At 39.0% G+C, this 22,642-nt stretch overlaps 1 long non-coding RNA gene across 2 annotated transcripts in view; it reads right to left on the bottom strand.

Moving 5' to 3' along the window:
- LOC132538724 (uncharacterized) overlaps positions 1-22,642 on the bottom strand; it is a 233,778-nt gene that overhangs the window by 19,536 nt on the left and 191,600 nt on the right. The window contains exon 3 of one of the 2 annotated variants that reach the window (XR_009550081.1): positions 12,568-12,617. The exons of the other annotated variant lie outside the window; for it this stretch is intronic. This is a non-coding gene — a long non-coding RNA (uncharacterized LOC132538724). Of the gene's footprint in view, positions 1-12,567; positions 12,618-22,642 lie in introns of those variants that run through there. 2 annotated transcript variants of the gene reach the window in all.

The raw sequence follows: 22,642 nt of genomic DNA, 5'->3' as shown, positions 1-22,642 counted from the left end.
CCAGTAATGGTGCAAGCTGTCTGGCATTTCTCAGTCTTCTTGTCCATTGAATTGAGGCGAGAGACTGATGGGGAAAGATTGTGTGAAGGTGTAAGACATTATTGGAAAAGCACTTGTGTTCCATTGTGTTTGCTTTCACTGGCTTGGGGGAAATGAAAGCACTTCCATTATGTGGTGCTCTGTGGTAAAAACTCTCATTTTACAGAAAATATGTGTGTGTGTGCTTCAATCAGAGGAGGTCCTACTGATTGTTAACTACTACAGATGACTACCCTTGGATTTATCAAGTGAGGAATCAAGGTCACACTCTCAACAGAATACAAAACAGCTTTTGTCAGCTGAAGTTTATTCTACACAGGCAGAATACAAGGAAATGCGATCGAATCATAGCCAGAGTAGTCAAGCAAAACTCTTATCTGAATTATTCAGAATAAAGAATTCTTGCCCCTTAAATAATTGCTTTAGTGGGGCTAAAGTATCAGCATTTCTAAGTGAGATCTTATTTTAATAACAACACTTAGGTGGGAAGGTTAATTTTTCAGGAATATAAAATTAACTAGAAAGAAAGAAATAAGATGTCAAACTTATTTCTGTAGCAGAAAAAATTACTGACTGAATGTTTCAGTATCATAGACTTTTTTTTTTGTTCTTAATACACCTGAATAATCTTTTTGCTATCACTTAAAAGACTTTCGTGTAGCCCAAATCAATCTCACATACTCCCTTGGACCATTTTGTTGATATTTGACATCCTACATATGCAAAATCATTTACTCACAGTGACTAGAGAAGTGGAAAAATTAGTTTCATGGTTTTCGAATTGGAATTTATACAGATTTTACAGCTTTGCTTTTAAAGAAAGGAAAATGTTTTCTGCAGTTAAGAAATCACTCCAACAGATGGGCCTATCTCCTCTATTTTATTTTGAGTTGGCTTATGGGTGAATTACCCTGGACATAGTTATAAATTTGAAATTATAGGAACTGCTGAGGGGTGATTTTTTTTCTGGCTATAAAATACAATGAAGACACAGCTGCAGCATCTAGAAAGTGAAGAAAGCTAAAGCCACAAGAAAAATAATACTGTTTCCTCTTGCTTACTTTGGACACAAGCTCTGAAGCAAGAAAGGAAGCTTATCTGGTTTCACATTATTTATAATGATTAATCTAAGGCCACCTTCCCAGAAGAGTAATTAGCTAGTCAATTACTTTAGTGTGGATCCAGCATTTCTGATTAAGTGTGACTTTACAATTAGAAGTAGTCAAACATTCAATATAACTTGGTGCAGAGTACCCTTTTATACACAATGGAAAAGGGACAGAAATATGAGAAGAGTGACTGAGGAGATAGTTCAACTGATAGACCAAAAATGATATCATCTGTTTTCCATCTACACCATGGCTTGGCCTCGCGTGAGCTTAATGTGCAGCTTGGCGGTACGAGAATCCGGCATGAGCCCAGCCAGTCTATCTTGGCGTTACTCTCGATTGCACTCTGTCATTTCACAAACATCTCATAAAAACTGCAGCAAAGGTGGGCGCGAGGAATAACATCATTGCAAGACTGGCCAGCTCCTCATGGGGCGCGAGCGCTTCCACACTACGATCATCGTCTCTGGCATTATGCTATTCCACTGCAGAATACTGTGCCCCAGTATGGTTCCGTAGCCCCCATGTCCACTTGGTCAATTCCAAATTATATTCCTCCATGAGGATAATTTCTGGAACCATCCGTTCCACCCCGGTTCCATGGCTGCCAGTCCTTAGCAACATCGCCCCGCCAGATATTCGTCGGGATGCGGCATCATCTAAGTTCATTTCCCACGTCTACGCTCGACCAGACCTGCCAATATACGCCAATATATCTTCGCCCACCCTGTCCAACGCTTGATGTCTCATCACCCAATCTGGTCCCCTACGCCTACACCGAACTTCTCTGTTCCAGTCTCTTGGAAACAGAGCTGGCAGTCAGCTGAGGTCAAGAACAAACACCTCATCACAGACCCCTGCAAGCGTCAACCCGGCTTTGACCTAGCACGTTATGATTGGGCCCTCCTCAATCGCTATCGAACAGGCCATGGCCAGTGCGCCGCTATGTTCCATCACTGGGGAGCCAGAGACGACCCGAACTGCCCCCGCGGCTACAGACAATGACCCACATAGTCAATGACTGCCACCTCTCCAGATTCAAAGGAGGTCTCAAAACTTTACATCAGGCTCAACCTGACGCTGTTGACTGGCTACGGAAGAAGGGCAAATGTTAGAAGAAGAATAGAGCACATGACCCGATTGCCTAAGGCTCTGTTTAAATCTTAGGCACTGCATATACATATAAGGATGCAAGTTATTCCCTTCCTTTCCCTTCCCTTCCTTTCCCTTCCTTTCCCTTCCCTTCCCTTCCCTTCCCTTCCCTTCCCTTCCCTTCCCTTCCCTTCCCTTCCCTTCCCTTCCCTCCCTCCCTTCCTCTCCTCTCCCCTCCCTTTCCTTTCCTTCCCCTCCCCTCCTCTTCCATCTTCTTCTCTTCTCTCTTTTCTCTTCTCTTCTCTTCTTTCTCTCCTTCCTGCTACTTCTCTTTTCAACTCTCATATAAACCCTTTCTTTTCCCCTTCCTTTTCCCTTTTATTTTTCTTCTTTCCTTATTTTCTTCCTTTCTTTTCTGTTTTGCCATCATCAGGGCTTCATTGATCTAAACTGACTTTTTTTCCCAGATAGAAATAGAAAGATCCAGAAAAAGAAGAAGAAAGGGAAAGATGGAATGGTTTTTCCACTGTGGTGGAGGCCAGACTGAAACCTGGATCAGGTGCATGACAAATGAGGTGTACCCTCCAACTGAGCTGTCGTCCCAGCACTAAAGTCCACAAAATTGTCTATGATATCAGAATTTATTAAATTTGTTAACAAGTATTATATTGCTTTCATTCTGTGATAATCAGAACAGTTGTGTGTGTGTGTGTGTGTGTGTGTGTGTGTGTGTGTGTGTGTGTGTGTGTGTAAAATGATTTTATTGAAGGTTTAATGGTTTTCAGTACAGTTGATGACACATATGTACAATCCCTCATCTCTCCATAATAGGTGTCTAGGTGTAGCTCCCAAAGCTATATACGGTCCTACAATATACACCAAGGCTCCAATGCCCCATTTGTCCCATCCTTTTCCCTCCTTCCCTAGAGTCCTTTGCATTGGTGAAACACACCACACTCAGTCCAAGTTTCAACTGATGCTTCTCTTTACTATCCTTTTATCTTAAGTTCCACATGAGTGTGGTCATGGTCATTCAATATCATTCCTTCTCTTTCTGGCTTATCTAACTCAACATGATACCTTCAAATTCTGACCACGTTATTACAAAGAAGATGACTTCATCATTTTTAATAGCTGCATAGTATTTTTTTCTTTTCTCTTTTCTACCAGAGCATTGGCTCAGCATTGGCTCATGGTGGTATAGGAAATTGAACCTAGCACTTCAGAACCTCAGGCATGAGAGTCTCTTTACATAACCATTATCCTATCTCCCTGGCCCTGCAGAATATTTCATTGTGTATATATATACACCTATCCAAAGAGGCCCATGTACATGTATGTTCTGAGCAGCACAGTTAGTAGTAGTTCAAACTTGGAAGCAACCATATGCCCAATAACAGTTGAGTGGCTTTCAAAGAGTCAGTTTTTTATTTCTTTATTGGGGGACTAATGGTTTACAGTCGACAGTAAAATACAATAGTTTGTACATGTATAACATTTCCATATAACCATACAACCCCCTACTAGGTCCTTCTCTGCCATCATGTTTCAGGACCTGAACCCCACCCCCCAGCCCCAGAGTCTTTCATTTTGTTACAGTACACCAACTCCAGTCCAAGTTCTGCTTAGTGATTTCCCTTCTGATCTTGTTTTTCAATTTCTGTCTATGAATGATATCATCCCATATTCATCCTTTTGTTTCTGACTTCCTTCAAAAAGTCACTTCTAAGTATGGTAACTTCCCTCTGTCTTTCCTCACTCCTTTCCTAGCTGCTTATTCTTTTGCCCTTTCAGGCCAGGAGTGAGTTCTTGAATTCCTGGTTGATACAGCAGATATTGAGAGCTATACTTACTTTCATTTTTAATTTAAAGTTAACATAAACCCAACCTATCACTAATTCTACCATGTAATAATACAGGCACCTCCTCTTTAATTATGCCTAGACTTCACATCTCAATAGAGTGGTAGGTGTGAGGTTTTCTTCTAGAGTTTTAAAAGAATTTATTTTATGCTTATAGACAGAATGAATTCATTTCTTAGCAGGGAAGGAATTGTAGCAGTTAGCACATTATCTTTGTAATTAAAACAACTTTGAATCAGTTATCTGACCAAGAAAATAATCTTCATTCTCCAGTTCACTTCTGTAATGTGTCTGTTTCCCAAGATGTCATGGTTTTTTAATGGAGTATTGAAAATTCTTACCTTGTAGGAGATTATGAAAAATAATGAAATTGAAGTTAAAGTTAATGTGATTAGCTTGAATGTAATTTAGCTAGGTCAACTAAATTCACACCAGCTTTTTCAAAAATGCAACACGAGATCTCTAAGCCACCCCTAACCTCAAATCCAAATCTCTTCAAGAAAAGCACCTCTCAGATGAGATCAGATACAATCCCTTGTCTAATATACAGCACCAGTCACTGGTCATAAACAGTAGAAAGTGCAGTCTCCAACTCCTTTACAAAACGTCCCTTTTGAGATCAAATTAGCAAAAATGTGTCTCCTGCCTCTTATGGAAGACTCATCTGCTGTGCTGGAGGACTGAGTATGCTAAAATCAGTTTGATTTTGATTCCTGCCCCAAATCTTAACTTTAAATCACTTGTACATATGTGGCATGGGAAGGGGAGTAATGAATTAAAGCATTGGGCTCTCAGACAGGAGGTCGTGAATTTGGGTCCATTTGCCAGAGCTAGTAATGCTCTGCTCAGTCTCCCTCTCCCTCTCCATCTCCCTCTCTCCCTCTCTACATCTCTCCCTATCCTTCCCTCCCCCTCCCTCCCTTTCTCACAAATAAAAAAATAAATCTTTAAAAAAAACTCAGTGGGACAGGGAGATGGCATACTGGTTATGCAAAAAGATTTTCATGGGTTGAGGGTGGAGTGGGACAGTCTAATGGTTCAATAAAAGACTTTCATGCCTGAGTCTTCAAGGTCCCAGGGTCAATCCCCAAAACCACTATAAACCAGAGCTGAGCAGTGTTTTGGTTGGTATATAGCTATCCATTCATTGTTCTCTCATGTCAGCTGTCAGGCTCAGGCAAAAGTTAGTAAAGTCATGGGCCCCTTGGAAGATACCTAAAATAGACCTATTAGCTTTTTCCAAAATGGAGACCCCAAATCTCATCTGCTATATTCTTACCTTTAGGTTCCTGACTATTAAACAATTTGTTCTGCTTTATATCTTAATGCTTTTCAGCCACCAAGTTGCAGATACTACTATGAAGCCAACCTGACTTCTCCGGGCAGATAACCTCACCAATGTGTCCTGGAGTCTTACCTCTCCAGAGCCATGCTCCACTTGAGAAAGACAGAAACAAGCTGGGAGTATGGATCAACCTGCCAACACCCGTGTTCAGCGGAGAAGCAATTACAGACAGAAGCCAGACCTTTCACCTTTTGCACCCAATAATGAGCCTGGGTCCATACTCCCAGAGAGATAAAGAATAGGAAACCTTTCAGTGGAGGAGATGGGAAGCGGAACTCTGGTGGTGAGAATTGTGTGGAATTGTACCCCTCTTATCCAGTAGTCATTATTAAAATAATAAAAAAAAATACCTTAGCTGATTCTGAGATGAAATAAAATGAAACCTTCCTTAAACAAACAAATATAAGTATCTATTTGCTAATATGTGTGGAACTAAAATTGTTATTAATAAAAAATATTTTTTAACTTTCTTCATGATCATATTTCTCTCCGAATTGGTATTTGCATCAGTAATTGATCACTATTTATACCAAGTAGTTGGCTTGTTACGTATTCTAGATGACTCTGCCTTTTCCCTTTTTAAAATTTATTTCATTAGTGGTTTAATAATGATCAACAAGACTGTCTAACTCTGCTGCTTCCTACTGAGCATAACTATGTAAAAAATTAAAAAAGAGCTTGGCCCTACTAATTGATTCTGATCTTCATAACAACCCAAAAAGGTAGTAGTAGCAATCCCCACTTTACAGAAGGATATAGAGTCTAAGGAACATGCAGAATACCCTCAAGCTAGTAGATGGAGGAGTCACATAGGTCAGATGAACTGAAAACCTCTTTTCCTCTTCTGTACCAAGTATTTCCTCACCGATAACATTCTTAAAGGTCATTAGGGTCATGTCAAGATCTTGTTTCATTTCTTTCTATTTAATAGTCTGCCTGAGTGCAGTGAAGGAACAGCTGGGTTAATTCCTAAGCGGCAGCACCCAAGAGAGCTTTCAAGAGAAGTCTAATTCTATATAAAACACTACACTATCACTTACGGCAGAGACATTCCCCCCAAAGAATCCATCTTAAAATGAACACATCAGCAAATTAGATTCATATTTAAGAAAAGAGGTCTTGTAAAGACACTCCCTAAAATATGTCATTGCATTTCTTTTGGAGTGTGCTCAGGAGGTGAAAATAAGTGAAGAAATTGGCCAGCTTTCCTTACCACACAATATTCCTAACCATCTGCTACATGTGCTTGTGAAGAGGATATTCAGGGCTTGAAATTCTCATCAAAAAATGTGAATAGCCAGTTTACAACCTATGAGGAAACGGGAAAGGATGCCTCCTTCCCATTGCCACAGTTCAGATTCAGAGCTAGCACATGTAGTTGTGGGTGGCTGTGCTTGTTTCTTAAAAAGAAGATAATTGCATACACCAGCAAATAACAAAACAAAAGGGGAAAATGTGTGTGGGAGGTGGGAGTGAGATGTTAGAATAATTTAATTACAGTCAGGTGGTTTTCAAGCTGCACTCAGGGAAAAACGCTTTGAACAAGATCTATTACCCACAAAACAATTTGAGTTTCTTTCTGCTCATGTTTATCGAATGATCCCAAAAGTCTTCAAGAATTTGATAATTTTTAGCCTGATCTATGAATTACTTGCTGTTCATGCCAAGCACAAAGCTAATAAAATGAAAGTCAAGTTCAAGAAAGACCTTCAAGGTCATTAATATTCATTCTAGTCTATGACTATTAACTGCATATTACATACTGTTTAACAGGGACCGTGGTTCAGGAGAAAATAAATTCTCTTGTTTCCTTTGAGCAGTATGAGTGACCTAGAAGTCAGGCAGATTTGGGAAATTAATGAATTATTATATTTTGTGTAAAGTTTCAAGAATTTGGAAGGAAGATAGATTACAGGGATATTAAATAATCTTGTCAGTGGCCACTACAACAAGAAATAAAAGCTTCAAAAAGAGAGAGGATGAAAAGACATGGCTCTCTGTAGCCTACCTAGTTGGACCTGTGGCCTGTGTCCAACTGTTGTGGTCTTGGGCCCTGACATTGAACAATACCAGGTGTAAATTGTTCATGCTAAGGAGATGTAACCCCTGCTCTGCACTTACAGTGTACAAGAAAGGTGGTGTTTGGGTACCATATGAAGCCATCAAACCGTGAGCACCCACAGCTGAGCAAAGAATTCATGGCCTGGCCTGGTTTAGAGCTGGGATTAGTGGCTAAAACTGCAGCAGTAACAGCAGCAGCAAACTGCAGAGCTCAGGAATAGGCAACCATGGGATAGGAAGGAAGTGTTATAGAGAGAGGTGACTTTAGTCATACAGACCTCAGAGAAGGAAGCATAGTTGTCAGATAATCTTAAAATGACAGCCATGCAGGCCAACTGAAAGTGTTTCAATTCCGGGGGCTCTGGTGTGATGAGCCACCTGCAACTTCCCTCCATTGCCATCTCCCCATGGTTTCCACAGCCCAACAGCTTTGCCCCAAAACTTGGAGCCAGCTAAAGGTTAAATGTGCACATTCATATCTATGTGTATTCTTTGTAAAAATGTATTTAGTACACCTAAAACTATGTTGTCAACATGATCACAAGTCTTGACACCACTAATCATCAGTGTGTTGAAATGAAAACACTTAGAGTACCTCAGTCTGTGAGCATTTGAGTAAAGAGAATTTTAACTGTGATGTAGACACCCTACAGGGTTAACTGTGCACTAATAAAAGCCAACAATTATTAAACCATTATAGCTACCAAAATTCAAACAGTGCTGCTTGTTTGTAAATCATTGGCTAAAAGATATGTGGGCCAGTGAATTAACCTTGTCTTTCTTCACCCCAGACATAGCACAATAAAGTCTTGTTTACTTGGCATGCTGGCATTAGTCAAAGAGAAGCACTTGAACTGAGTTGAGTCTCTTGGTTACAAGCACGTCATCAGCCACACTTAAACCAGGAAATAGAGGACGCTCAGGAAGTGCACTTGATAATGAAGCACAGTGAGCCAAAATTAACCAATCAGCAGTACAACTCTTTACCCTAAAATGATGCAATCATTTTTTGAAAGGAAGTGAAGTGGTGGAGATCACCCAGTGAACACAGTAGCTTTCTTTTTCCCTAGCTCTGCCACTGACTCTTGTGATTCCAAAGAACCACGTTTTAATGAATTCTCAGTATTTCAGCCTCTCACTTTTAAAATTTCAGCTACGTAGCCACTAGTGGCAGAATATATAAATTAATATGGATAGCAAATACAATGGGCTATAATCCTTTTAATGGTAAGGATAATGATTTTTGTTTATTTTTCTTCTTATATGTTTGGTGCTGTAGATATTTAATTAACATTTGCCAAATTATTAACAATGAGAAAATAACATGATGAATGAGTCCTACAAATCACTGATTGGACCAAACTTCTTATTGCCCATTGACATTATTAAGCAGAGAATGAGAATGACAAGTCCACGTTCACTTAAACAGTAACACGTAAAAGCTCTTAGAGTCTTCAAGCCATTCACTTGCCTGTACAAGACTGTCTCCAGTAATACCTGCTCACCACCTATCAGCACAAAGGAAAAGAATGTCGCTTTGTTAGATTCTCAGGCCTCTAAAATACACCTATTTCTTGCTACTTGCTGTTGATGGGAAATGCATAAATGAAAAAAAATCACTGAAACTGATTACATAAAATATACATATAAATATAATTTTCAATTATATTCCTAGAAAAGTCTTAAGAATATTTATATCTTACATGGTTAAGTACAGCTGGGAATTCTCTTTATTCTGAAGAACACACAGCAGGGTCCTATTCTGAGAAAGCTATAAAATATTGTTTCTGTTCTTTAGTGATTTGCTATCTAGCTGATGAGTGACTCTTGGAAAAAAAAAAAAGAAAACCACTATGCTTAGCACTAAGGAGCTGCTAACGAGTGTGTAGGATTAAAAACTGCTGGGTTTGGGATCTGGCGCTTATAAACTGTGTGATGGTAAGCAAATCATTTAACCTCTCTGGACCTTGGTGACCATGTCTATTCCCATCTCTCAGACTTTTTGTAAGACTCAGATGAGCCACGTATATTCTCTGGCACAAATTATGCATGCTATTCATTATTGTTGAGTAGCTACTTCTTTCTGCATATCTAGGAGGTAGAAGTCTGAACTGCAGGAAAACTCCCTATTTAAAATAAGTAACCCCAGGAGTTATTACTGCAAATTGAGAGTGGATTCCAGTGTGGCAAGTGATGGTCAATCTGATCCTGGGTTGGATCAGCTGACAGAGAGATCATTAAATATCAGAAAGGTAATGATGCCTTTCTGATGCACAACTCGGTAAAGAAAACTAAATAATTCAGCACTCAATGTTGGTGCCTCTAATATCAGAGAGATTTTCAACATCCGGAAATTATAAGAGCTAGCATTACTCAATGTCTATCACATTCACTTATTATTATTTTTAATACATTAAAACATAATATATCACAAAATCTAGTTATTCAGGTCTAACAATCTAGTGACTACACTTTCCAGCTATGCTTGTGTGGCAATATTATTGATACTACTTGTATAGGAACAAATAAAAAGGGGCCAGGGAGACAGAATAAGGGTTATACAAAAGACTTTCAGGCCTGAGGCTCAGAAGCCCCAGGTCAAACCCTAGTATTAGCATAAGTGGTATTCTGGTTAAAATAAATAAATACTAAAAATCAGATAGAAAGGTTGGAATACCTGAAGTGTAAGAGACTGCAGAATAGGCTTTCAATAAGTTTAAGCTTTTCTATAAACCTGTGTAACTTCTCTATAAAATAAGCATTTTTAATGAACCAACCTAGTCATTAAGAGACAAATTTATATGAATTTTAGTTCTTTACTATTTTCAGTAGTATGTACTTTGTAGAGGAACAGATATACTATATCATCTACATTTCCCTGATCGCTGGTTTACTACCTTCCCCTTGCACAGCCAGACCTCTGGTGAGAGTTAAAAAAAACCTTGAATTTCTTTATGGTTCTCTTCTGCCCGTCTCTCTCCTTCCCTTCTGGGCTCTCCTGGTTAAGGTCAAGGCGCTCTTGACACTGAAGCAAAGGAAAATATTTGGCACGCCATTTCTTCTTTCTGGGTCATTGAGACTTAATCTGAAGAATCACATGGAGGGAGGCAGTTGGGGGTCCTAAACACACTCTGCTCCTCTAGAGATACACTGGCTTCTCCTTTCTACACTGATCGCAGAGAGGCTGAGCACACAGAGTTCACTGCTAGAATCTATGCAGAGCTCCTCCCTCTGAGCAGTCTGTCTCCATGGAGACAGACACACAAATGAAGAATCAGAATTGGAGCCAGATCAGGTGGGAATTGGGAAACAGAAAAGACACCAAAGAGTTGACAGATGGGGAAAAACAAGACACAGTAAATAGTTGACTGAATTATTTGAATCACCTTCCAGGTGTTTTTTTAATACTTTTTCATGGGGGTGGGGAGACTATCCCTAAGAGAGTGAAATTAAAGCTTTGGGTGTTTAACCACATATAATTTCCTCAAGATTAGAATGTTCTGCAATCATTTCACTGCTTATAATCGTGGATCTACTCTATTTTCATTAAGCAGCAGTTGTAAGAAAATAGTTGATCATGAAAACTGGCATCCCATTAATTTAAGAGTGATTTCGAATGATCACATTTCAGAAACTGACATGAATGTTTTTCTCCTTTTGTTTTTGTGTCGTCAAGCAAAAACAATCTTGTAATGACACTACACGTTTTAACATGTTTCATAATGAGTCTTCAGGGGAACATTTAACTTATGAGAATTAAGAAAACATTCTGCTGCTTCCCACAACATCAAAACCACAGGAACATGGCTTTGCATGCATAATACCACTTGACTATCATGTCTGCAGGGGAAGGGGGTGGCTCTACTGTACACAGATTATAAACTATCTTTGCTGTTCAATCTAAGTGTTGTGTTGGACTTGCTAATATGCTCACCTTAAAATCATCAGTTGCCCTTCCTACAAACAAAGGAATAAGAGGGGAATGTAAAAGCTCAAAGCACAATTACAGCTGTGCTTCTGAATAATTTTATTAGATGTCGCATGTTGCACCAAGTTAATTAGCTCAAGAGCACAACTTTTAAAAAGCATGAATATGTCTATTTTTTTGTGGTGTTAACCCACTCGGGATTAACCTTAGTCATTAGTGTTGTTTTCAAAATAACAGTGAATAACCATCAATGCAGAAAAGTAAGCTGGTAAATGAAGTGCATTTATTTAAAACCATCTGTCCTTACAGACCAAGCATGTCTTATCACTAGGGACTTGAAAAACAAGTAGACAGTCAATGTCATAGTACCCAGAAGTGAAATGAGAACAAAGGTCTCAACCACGTCCCCAAGTGGATGAGTTTTCAAAGAAACGTCCTTTGAATTTATGCAAGTGATACAATATCTCTCGGTGATGGTATATTGTTGATCTGCAACATTGTCAAGAATATTTGTGTATACAATAAGCCTATGATATTTCAACAGATCTAATTTCTAATATTCCAACAACCAGGACATGAACATAAACTAAACTTGTGTTCAATGCAGAGTTCAGCTTAATTCATAATATGTATGACTTCAGTCAATGTAAAGATCCATATACTCCAAACAACACTCTTTGTGTATCTGTCATTAGTCAGTCATAGATTCTGACATTTCCAGAAGAACCTATTAAATTTAAAGTTCTATTGTCATGAATTAAATTATATAAGTAGAGACACCTAGCTAGGGGGAGATAGCATAATGGTTATGCAAACAGACTCTAATGTCTGAGGCTCCAAAGTCCCAAGTTCAAGCCCACAAACCGCCATAAGCTTGAGCTGGACAGTGCCCTGGTTAAAAAAAAAAAAAAAGAAAATGGCTGAGGGGCCAGGCAGTGGTGCACCAGGTTAAGCAAACACAGTGTGAAGCACAAGGATGCCTGTTCGAGCCCCCAGCTCCCCACCTGGGGGGTGGGTCACCTCACAAGTGGTAAAGCAGATCTTCAGGTATCTGTCTCTCTTCCTCTCCATCTTCCCCTTCCTTCTCAATTTCTCTCTGTCTTATCCAAGAAATTGAAAAAAAAAAATGGCCTCCAGGATCTGTGGGTTCATGGTGCAGGTACTGAGCTTCAGTGATAACCCTGGAGGCAAAAAAAAACTTGTAGAAATATGACCAAAACAGACAAAACAGGTAAATGTGCAGAGACAGAGGGTAAATTTCAAGATATATGAATTGTATACTTACTAATGTTAAAATTAGGAAGGCTGGGGAGATAGCATAATGATTATACATAAGATTGCCATACCTAACAACCCTAGGGCCCAGGTTCAATCCTCAGTACTATAATAATACAGATTTGAGCAAGCGCTCAAATATATATATATATATATATATGTATATATATCATAAAAATAAATATAAATATAAAAGATATCAAAGTTAATCTGGGGGAAATGCCTGGAAGACAAGTGCCACATATTTTTGAATTTTACAAGGTGAAATTTATAAGGTTTCAGGTAAAATGCAAAGGGTAAAAGATATGTCACTCAAAATATTTCAGGGCTGGGGAGACAGCATAGTAGTTCTGCAAAAGACTTTCATGCCTGAGACTCTGAACTGCCAGGTTAAATACCCAGCACCACCACAAGCCAGAGCTGAGCAGTGCTCTGGTCTCTCTCTCTCTCTCTCTCAAAATAAAATGAATAAAATACTTAAAAATTTAAAAGTACATATTTTCTCTGGGTCCTGAGATAGCTCACCTGACAGGGAAGGAGAGTGCCTTGTTATATACATAGTTATATACATAGTCCATGACAGTGTCACAGCACCAGGAGAAACTAGTGCTGAAGTGTCTCTCCGTCTCTCTTGTCTATGTATATAAAGACCTAAAAACTCAATCTGTGAGTGTGGGTGAAATCATGTAGGCATAAGGCACTAATTTATAAAAATTCACTTGTTGACAACAAGAACTGTAGGAACACATTGATCTTGATTTTAAATATACTGCTAATTTTTATTACATGATGAAGTAATTCATAGGTTATATGAGAGAGCTGTATATTCAATGTCCCCTTTCTTATAGGATTCGTAAGTAGAGTGAAAATAAATTCAAGCTGTGGCAACACTCAAACATGTGTATTCTTGGTATGTATAGAAACATGTGTGTCCTTGGTGTGTGTATAAACATGTGTGCTCTTGGTATGTATGTAAACATGTGTGTTATTGGTATATATAATATTGGACTAAAAGATATGGAGATAGCATCATAATGAAGGTTATTATACCAGAGTCTTGTGTATATAAGGCATGTATTTCTCTCACTGTCATCTCCTGAGCCTAATTAGACCTTCTTTTGACCTAGAAGGGCCTTGTGTCTATATGATACAATGCTTCTGCTTTTTTCTTCTTTTCAGTCTTAGAAAGAGAGACAGAGACAAAGGAGAGATTAAAAAATGAGATACCACATCATTTATGGAGCTTTCTCTCGTGCTGTATGTAGTGCTCGCATATAGTGTCAGGAACTTGAGCCTAAGTCCTCACGTACATTGAAGTGTTTCATGGCTTAATTACTCATTTATTCTTAGCATTGAATAAATATCCCACTATTGGCTATAGTTCAGTTCATCTGCCTGTTCTTCTTCTAGCGTTTGCACTTCTTCCATAGCCAGTCAACAGCGTCAGGTTGAAAGCTGTCAGGAGCTGCTTGTTGCTGGCTTTGAAAGTGACTGGGATCCATGTGGATTCAGTCGGCTAGGAAGGATCGTCAGTTTCCCCAATGAATGGGTACTCAAGGGATGCACCACGAGAAGGTCAGTCCAATGCATCCCATCTGCCTGTTAACCTCCTGGAAGAGATCTGGTAGCTTCCAAAATGTGACAATTATGAATAGAATTGCCATAAACATTCCAGTGGAAGACTTTTGTGTGGACATAAATTTTCAGCTCTTCTCAGTAAACACCGTATGAAGGATTGTGATCGCTGAACTGTACACTAAGAGTATACATAGTTTTGTAAGAAATTACTAGCATTGCTTTGCTACAGAACAAAAACTAAGATTCATACAGAAAAGGTAAGTCTGACATAAGATAACAGGAAGACCTAATCTGTTAATTAAACTGCAAATAGTACTCAGAGCCTAGAAAGTTGTAAGGGCAAGGAATTATAACTTAAGACTTTCCTGCAGGAGTATTGTAGATCATTGATGAAAGCATATGGAAAATATTATCAGAGGTGCAAATGCTCAGATAATTCATTACCCAGGTAACCTTCTTTCCGTTTATTTGATTTGAGCTTCAAATGTCCAAGGGGTAAAATAAATTAAGAATTCAATCATGGCAAGATCATTGTGCAATTATTGTGTAAGAGGTGGTAAATACAGTTCCTCTTCCCTCCATGTGAGAACCAGTCCCGCACGAGAAGTTCTCTCTGGATGACACTTGTCAGAATTGCTGGCATATAATATTTCTGTAACCACTTGGCAAATATCTGTGGCCCATTTACCCCACGTGCTACTTGCAAGCAGGAGGTGCAGGCTACTGCTCAGCTCTCCAGGGAATCTGATATTCACTTCCTAGTGAATGAATGTGTAACAGCAAATGGGCTCCATGTTTCTTTCATTGTTGCATTGACCTCATTTTTATATAATTTATAACACATCTCCTTTATGAATTCCTCAAGGACCAGGACTAAGTTGGCTTTATGTCAGCAGCCCAAGAGTCCCTGCACAGTGTCCAGGTGAATGAGTGTTTGCTGACTATTTTAACAGAATTCCTGGACTCACCCACCCCATCCAGCTGATAACTCCTGCCCTACACAGTCTCCCAGTCAGCTTCAACATTCTTCTCTTTCAATACTTGGACTGAACTCCATGCTACCATGGCAATTGGCCATGTTGCACTGAAACTACTAGCTCATTTAACATTAGTTGGTGGATTTATGGGAGCTATGCTTTTGGCTTTATTCAACTATAAGTACTACATTATCACACTCATAGCATATGAACATTAAATGTTTGCTAAATATGAACATACTAAAGGAACCACATGAGTATATGAGTAGTTATATAACCATTCAGATGGCTTTGTTGAACCAGCTTGGAAGAGCAAAACAAAAGCTGGGAGCAGGCACCCAAAGAAAGGGAGAAGATAAAAATTGGAGCATGATTTTATTCTCTCTGTATCTGCAGGTACAGAGTTCTAAGAGATTGACTAACTAACCAATATTCAAGGTTCAGTGTCATCACATTGAAACTATTTGGGTTGCCAGAAAATCATGACAAGTTTTTCTATGTTCTTTTATGAAATAATGCATCATCGCTTTTCCGACAGCCCAATACTTTGTCTTTAGATTATATTCATAAAATCTAACTATTTTCAAACCCAGCCCTCAAAACTGAATGATGAAATCAGGACACAGTTTAGTGCCTCTTAAACTTAAATCTAATTAATAGTTATAATAAGAAATGCCATTTGATCTGTTGCACTAAACTACCTATTTACTCTGCCATGTGAAAGTTCATAATTTTTTCTTCACTCTTAGAAGACTGAATATTTTCATGGAAAGATTTAGCTCTTGTTTCTGAATCTGTTCCTTCAGGTATGGTGTGTGTGTGTGTGTGTGTGTGTGTGTGTGTGTGTGTGTGTGTGTGTGTGTGTGTGTGTATTTTAAGTCTATCTCAGCTATGCATAATGCAGTTAGATTTAGTTGCTCTAGATGGGTCTCTCTTTTAGACTTTTCTACTGATGCTTTTTATTTCTTCCCTGGAAAAAAATAGGGTAATCTAACTCCACCTACACATTGATGAGGGTTCTTATGTACAGTAGCTATAAGTAGCTCACCTGCTAAGGATCTGTTTACACATGGGAGAAATGAAATGTACAACCTAGCCTGAGAGAATATAAGTAATTTTAGCTGGACGAGTAGATCTGATAAGTTAGTAGACCCATGAGAAACATACCAAAAAGAATTCACAGTTACTATTATAAATTAATCAGAAAAATAGTCTATAAAACCAGCACACTTGGATCTCACATAAAGACATCTTATTAAAGCAGGAATGCAAAGATATTACAGGAACAACTGCCCCATTCCTTATACCCTAACCAAAATGAAGATGTCCTAGAGAGCAATCTTCAAATCCTATTGTTCACAATGACAAATATATTTTATAAAATCTGAAAGAGTCATAAAAGCAGTGAAACAATGGCTCAGGAATTGCTCAGGGTACCATTTCTTTTATACAGGAAAGAGGAAATATTTTTGACTCCTGACAACAAATGCAAGAAGCAGAAACTTGAAATAATCAAATTATGGTTTTATTCTTACCCACTTCTTGTCAGTTATTATTTTAATTACTCTTGTCATTTACTGATTTGGCCTCAGCAAAGTGAGAATAAGAGAACAGGAGTCGGATGTGAGGGTGATCTGGCTGTGACATCTGTCACCCCACTGAACGCCAGGGTTGATTTGGCTGATCTGGCTGACTAGGAGGGTGTCCCCTTCCTCACTGTTCCATGTGCGTCCCTTCTGATGAAGAGGAAAGCCTTCCCCGAATAGAGGTGGACCAGTCTTTGGTCGAAGGTATACTAGTAGCTGCGCTCCCCCTGCTAGAACCTACAGACAGGCTCTCAAGAGAACAGGAGTCAGGGGCACAGAAGCTTCAGTCCTACCACTATCTAGCTATCTGCCCATTATATAATCCTCTCAACTTGTGGGCATTAGCTCCCTGATTTGTAGAATTAAGAGGCTAAATAAAGTTATCTCATTTGGGCTCTGGTGACTGAAGTGAGCTATATAAAAATAAAATACACGGGAGCCGGGCGGTAGCACAGCAGGTTAAGCGCATGCAGCGCAAAGCTCAAGGACCAGTGTAAGGATCCTGGTTCCAGCCCCCGACTCCCCACCTGCAGGGGAGTCGCTTCACAAGCGGTGAAGCAGGTCTGCAGGTGTCTATCTTTCTCTCCCCTTCTCTGTCTTCCCCTCCTCTCTCCATTTCTTTCTGTCCTATCCAACAAAAACAACAACCTCATCAACAACAATAACTACAACAACAATGGAAACAACAAGGGCAACAAAAAGGAAATAAATAAATAAGTCTTAAAAAATAAAAAATAAAAAAATAAAATACACATCACATGCTAAGAAATAGAAAAAAAATGACAAAGTTGAGAGAGCATTTGATGTTAAAAACAATATTATTCAGTACATTCACAGTCATGCAATCACCCATACATATGACTGGTGTCCAAAGTAACTCAATGAAGAAGAGCACATTTTTTATGGCGAAAAGCCAATAAATGATTGGTAAATGCTTACTGATTGATAAAGACTGTCCTGAACAGGATGTAGAGGGTTCTTTTCTCTCTTAAGATTTTTTTTATTATTAACTTATTGAACAGAGACAGAAAGTAATCAAGAGGGAAGGGAGAGATAGAAAAAAAGAAAGAGAGTTCATCCCTAACACTGTTTCCCTATTCATGAAGCTTTCCCTCTACAGGAGGGGATGGGGAGCTTGAACCAGGATCTCTGTGCTCTATAATGTGTGCACTTAACCAGCTGTGCCATCATGTTGCCCCTTGAATTCAGAGGGTTCTAAATTCAAGCCTGAGTTCACTAGGAAGAAGTGCTGTGGTTTGCTAGTGATTTTTAATATAGACTCAGAAAGGGAGCATAGCGGCAAGTACACACTATTTGTTACATAAATCCTAAGACAATTTTGTAACCAATACAGTAGATACCTATTATTTGTGTCTGAAGATATGCCTGAATATTTTAGAATAGTTTCTCTTCCCAAATAGCACAACAGCATATAATCTACCACATAACTTTAAAGTCTAAATAACCTCTTTGGGGTCTTTAGCTGTTCTATAAATAGGAAATCTTCCTCTATGCTTCTAGATTCTCCTCAAGCTGTTAAAGCAATCAAATTCACATTAGACAGGCTAGTAGGAGAAAAGAATGAATTTAATTGCATATATGTAAAATTTTACCTAGATATAGGCCCTACAAACAATGAGGAGGATATGAGGGAAAATCCCCGGAGATATAGATTGGACAAAGCAACTGGAAATTCAGAGAGGTGGAAGGGATTCATATGATGGAGAGACGTAGATGATGGAAAGCAGATATTCTGTAACTACGTTTACCCTGCCATATAAATAGGTTTCTCCTATAGAAAAAAAAAACTTAACTGAGTAATATCACCAATTTACGATCAATCTTTGAACAGCTAAGGGAATGTTAAACATTTCTCATGAGCGTAAAGAAACTTAATTGACCTCTTATAAATATAATCTGCATGACATAGTAACACATTTTGGGAAGATCTAGTCTAAACAATTTGGGAAAGACTATCCTTCAAAAGATTAAAACAGAAAGCTAGTTGTGGCTACATGATTTCCTCTCCCACCACCTTTTATTTTTAAGATTTATTTTTATGAGAAACTCGAGCACTGTTCAATTCTGGCTTATGCATTATAGAGAAACAAACCTGAGACTTAAGATTCACAAGTCCTGTACTCTACAGTTAAGCTTTTTCCCTGGCCCTCTCTCATCTTTTCTGTAACAGCAGAAAATCTAGAATTTTGTTTGGCACATGGCTTCCAAAAATACATACTCAATTTCTTGGTATCTGTTATAGATAGATGAGACTATGTGACTAAATGCTATAGTATTTGGCCAAATGAAGGTGAGATGTGAATCTAAGTGATACATTTTTTTTTTTTTAGTATATGAGTTGACAGAAGTGAAAAGAGGGGAGTCAGGCAGTAGCACAGTGGGTTAAGTGCACATGGTGAGAAGAGCAAGGCCTGGCACAGGGATCCCGGTTCGAGTGCCCAGCTCCCCACCTGCAGGGGAGTCATTTCACAGGCGGTGAAAAAGGTCTGCAAGTGTCTCTCTTTCTCTCGCCCCCTCTGTCTTCCCCTTCTCTCTCCAGTTCTCTCTGTCCTATCCAACAACGATGACAACAATAATAACTACAACAATAAAACAAGTGCAATGAAAAGGAATAAGTAAATAAATATTTTTTAAAAATAAGTGAAAAGAGTTTGTGTAAAGAATAGAAACAAGATGGCATCTATTCCAGGCTAGACACTAGGATTAGGCCTAACCTTCAGATAGGGATATGAGCAAAAGTAATGAGAGAAACTTCCAGGTTGTGTTTTTCCCTTCTTGCTAGTTGCAAAGCACATTGGTTCCAAAGTGATTCATGAAGAAGATCAGTAGGTGACATCCTGGATAATAGTTTTCAACTATTTACACACACAAAATTACATGTGACAAAATTAATCCTCTCTCTTGCTTAAGATACTATTATTTCATTTCTCTTTTACAGCAACCATGACCATGCATTATTTAATAAAATAGTTACTTTAGGCATAGGGATTGGCACTAGAAACACATGCTCTACTTTTGGGAGGTCATCTCCATTGTATACATATTTCTAAAAGAACAGGAGGGTAAAGGTAACAGTGTAGTTACCAACTGGACCTTTGTTTTTGTTGTTTTAACATATACTTTTATTAGTAGTCTAATATTGATTTACAAGAATATAATATAATATAATATAACAACTATAAGATAATAATTCCACATTACTCCACTACCAAAGTTCTGTGCCCCATCTGACCTCTGCAAAGGTTAGTTTCCTACTTTGGGCTTACATGGGTCAAGCTACCTGAATTAGAAAACAAAGTTTTATTTGTATACAGCCATGTCCACTTATTTTCATGTTGCCTATGTCTGTTTCTTGAGCTATATGGCAATTAAGTGCTGACAGAGATGACACATCTCTAGTAAAGCCTACAGTACTTAACATTACTATCTGGAACATGACAGAAACACATCCTATTCTATCTTAAAGGATGTTAACTTTTATAGCCATGGAACCTCCAATAACTGAATTGGTGTCAAGTATCACTGTTTTTAATTTTTTTTATTTATTATTATTTTTTTAATTTAAGAAAGTATTAATTAATAAAACCATAGGGTAGGAGGGGTACAATTCCACACAATTCCCACCACCCATTCTCCATATCCCACCCCCTCCCCTGATAGCTCTCCCATTCTCTATCCCTCTGGGAGCATGGACCCAGGGTCATTGTGGGTTGCAGAAGGTGGAAGGTCTGGCTTCTGTAATTGCTTCCCCACTGAACATGGGTGTTGACTGGTTAGTCCATACTCCCAGTCTGCCTCTCTCTTTCCCTAGTAGGGTGTGTCTCTGGGGAAGCTGAGCTCCAGGACACATTGGTGGGGTCTTCAGTCCAGGGAAGCCTGGCCGGCATCCTGATGACATCTGGAACCTGGTGATTGAAAAGAGAGTTAACATACAAAGCCAAACAATTTGTTGAGCAATCATGGACCCAAAGCTTGGAATAGTGGAGAGGAAGTGTTAGGGGGATACTCACCGCAAACTCTAGTGTACTTCTGCTTTCAGGTATATATTTTGCAGTAGTTTACGGATACGTGTGAACATATGCTCTCTCTCACAGAACCTGGTCCATATCTAGGTTTTGGGACTTTGTTAGAAAGTGAACCACCTGAGATGGAATTAGAGTATACTATGAAAGGAAAGGTCTCACCCGAGTAATGAAGCTGAAGGGTTGTCATTCCACACGTGAAGTCTCTGGACACAGTCTGAAGTGAAGCATGTTGAGGTGCCAATCGTTGTGTTGGTTAGGTTGTGATCGGCAGATGCAATATTATTTGATATGGATTGGGAGAGGCATACAGGAAAGTGGGCCCTATCCAAGGGTTCCAGGACTGGGGGAAGTAGAGGCTCTATAGTGGAGATGTGAGGTTCCTGCTGTCTTAGGGTTCCAAAAGACAATCGATAGTTAAAGTTATCATCACATTATTTGGAAATTGGGTTAACTTTGAAAAGTCCTTTTGTTAGGGTTTGCTGTACAGTACCCAGTATCTTGTATATAGCTGGGCTATTGGTTGCTTCTGATCTACTTGGTCTAGGCTTTTGAGAGAGTCTGCATATCAATTACACTGCATATATTGAGAAAAGATTCAGTTTGTGTTTTAAAAAACTTCGAGACATACAATTAATTTTCCCCCTCTTGTATTAATTAACTAGTGATTTATATGACTACATTTTACTAGGAGTGTACATAAACACCATTCCCACCACCAAAAGACTGTGACCCATCCCTCCCACCCACTCCCACCCCCCACTGTCCCAGGAAGCTGCATGTCTACCCATCACCTCAGGGTTTTTACTTTGGTGCCCTACTTACAATTTGGTCAGGTCCTGCTTTTAGTTTCCCTTTTCTTTTTATTTATTATATACTTATTTATTTATGCTTCCAGGGTTATGACTGGGGCTTGGTGCCTACACTATGAATCCACTGTTCCTGGAGGACATTTTCTTCAATTTGCTATTGTTGTTGTTGGATAGGACAGAGAGAAATCAAGAAAGGAGAAGACAGAGAGAGAGAGAGAGAGAAAAGTAGACATCTGTGGACATGCTTCAATGCCTGTGAAGTGACCCCCTGCAGGTTGGGAGCCGGGAGCTCAAACCTGTATGCTTAAGCTGGTCCTTGCACTTTGCACCATGTGCACTTAACCTGGTGCATTGCCACCTTACCTTCAATTTGTTGGAATACATTAACTGCTGTTGAAGAACTACTTAAAATTTATCAATTCTCACAACTCTCCCTAGTAATTGTACTCAAGTGTCAGTGCCATTTCACACAGAGAGAGAGAGGAGGAGAGGAGGCAGGGGGGAGAGGGAATTTACTCTTAAGGAGAGTTAGTACATTACAAAGTTGAGAATGAGGAATTTGCTCTTAGGGAGAGTTAGTGCACTACAAAGGTGAGAATGAGGAACCATTGGGCTAAGCCACAGTCTCCTGACTGTCGGTGCTTCCCAGTAATTCAAAGACATATTTTCATTCTTGTTTCTGAGCCAGTGAAGGATCTAGAAACTGTGATTCTCTGTCACTGTCAATAAATAATATATCTGAAATACTCAAACAATGTAAGTATGTTTATGTTAAATCTAAGAACGTTATTTTAGGTATACATCTGCAAAAGTTTTAAGACATAAATCAGTTTGAGTTTTTAAAAGTAAAAATGACTTGGGAGTCGGGTGGTAGTGCAGCGGGTTAAGCAGATTTGGCACAAAGCACAAGGACCTGAGTAAAGATCCTGGTTCAA

Source organism: Erinaceus europaeus, chromosome 5, assembly GCF_950295315.1.
Source record: "Erinaceus europaeus chromosome 5, mEriEur2.1, whole genome shotgun sequence".
Classification (NCBI taxonomy): Eukaryota; Metazoa; Chordata; class Mammalia; order Eulipotyphla; family Erinaceidae; genus Erinaceus; species Erinaceus europaeus.
The sequence above is the reverse complement of the archived record's forward strand: the minus strand, read 5'-3'. Positions and strand labels throughout refer to the sequence as shown.